Genomic DNA, 1,700 nt, shown 5'->3' on the forward strand with positions numbered 1-1,700 from the left:
GAAGGGGAAGCCCTGGGTCCTGCTAAGACTGAACCCCAAGTGAACTAGACTGTCGGGGGGAGGGCGGCAATGGGGGGAGGGTGGGGAGGGGAACACCCATAAGGAAGGGGGGGAGGGAAGGGGATGTTTGCCCGGAAACCGGGAAAGGGAATAACACTCGAAATGTATATAAGAAATATTCAAGTTAATAAAAAAAAAAAAAAAAGAATAACCTGTGACTCAGTAAATCTTCCCCCTAGCTTTCAGATATCTCTGTGGAAAACCGCCAGGCAATTTGAGGATCAGAAGAAAGATGCCTTCAGTTGTGTCTTGTGGAAATATGCTCATAGGCAGTTCCAAGGTCCCTATCACATCAAGTGCTTCAGATGAATCCTCACTCTGTGAACACTCTCAGTAGTTCAATAACCTCACTCCCTAACCTTTAAATATAAATTAAAATGAAGGTGTTCTTTTTCATGCAATGAAAACCAAGAGTTTGTGTTGTAAGGTTTGTTATCATTTCACCTTTTGAGTTTCAACACAGAAATTGCCATGAATCTCCGAAAGAAGTCTTCACAGCAATAGAGCAATGACATCCAGGCCGGCATGGGAGTTGAAGCACCTTCATATTTCATACTGGCTGCCATAGACTCATGGACATCTCTTAGTACAAAATGCATTCAAGTCAACCTCCAGAGTCTTGTAGGCTTATATTTTTGAAAAGCTACTATTAATAAGGGTTTTAAATGTTTTAACCTCCCTTCTAGCCCAACATCCACCAGAGGTAGTGGGGCAAAAGGTTAATAAGGGAAAGGAGGATGTGGACCTATTTAGATATAGTTCGTTGGAACAAATCCAATCTGCATTGTCTGTCAGGATATCAGCAATTCAGTTCACATGAATCAGTAGTGGAGTAGAGCAGAGACTGAGGGAATGGGCAACTAACAACCGGCCCAACTTGAGACCCATTCCATGGGCAAGCACCAGTCTCTAACATTATTAATGGTACTCTGTTATGCTTATAAATAGGAGCATGTTTTTTTCTGATAAGCTCCACCTAGCATCTGCTTCAAACAGATACAGATACTCACAGTCAAACGGTTAATGGAACTTGGGGACTCTCTAAAGAGTAGAAGGAAGGAACGCAGGCCCTGAAAAGGATAGGAACTCCATAGGAAGACCAACACAGTCAGCTAACCTCGACCCTTGGGGGCTCTCAGAAGCTGGACCACCAACCAAAAGCATATAGGAGCTGGTCCTAGGCACTCCCTCATTCATATATAGCAGGTCATGAGCTTACGACTTGAATGAAGGGTGAACAAGCAGATGGAGGTTTTTCCTCGAAGCACCTGCATGGCTGGATGTTCTTCTTCAGGCACCTTATGGCCATTGAGTGGGAGAGGGAGGTACCTAGCCTCTCAGAGACTGGAGTGCCAGGGTATTCTAAGAGGACTCACCTCAAGAGAGGAGGATGGGGGAAAGATAAATGGGAAGGAGTTACCAGGAGGGCTCAGTGCTGAGCAGAATGTCAAGTGAATAAAAAACTAAACTTAAAAGAAAGAGAGAAATTGATTTTCTTCTTTCTCTAGCCTCTCTGCTTCTTCTGATGCTTTCCTCCTAGGTTGCTAGTGAATTTCCCCAGAGTACAGCAGTGTATCAGTGTGTTATTATATACATTGTTCACAATAATACATTTCTGAATCTTTTTCAGCTTTGCAGAT

The sequence above is a fragment of the Rattus rattus genome, chromosome 10 (assembly GCF_011064425.1).
Source record: "Rattus rattus isolate New Zealand chromosome 10, Rrattus_CSIRO_v1, whole genome shotgun sequence".
In the NCBI taxonomy this organism is placed as follows: domain Eukaryota; kingdom Metazoa; phylum Chordata; class Mammalia; order Rodentia; family Muridae; genus Rattus; species Rattus rattus.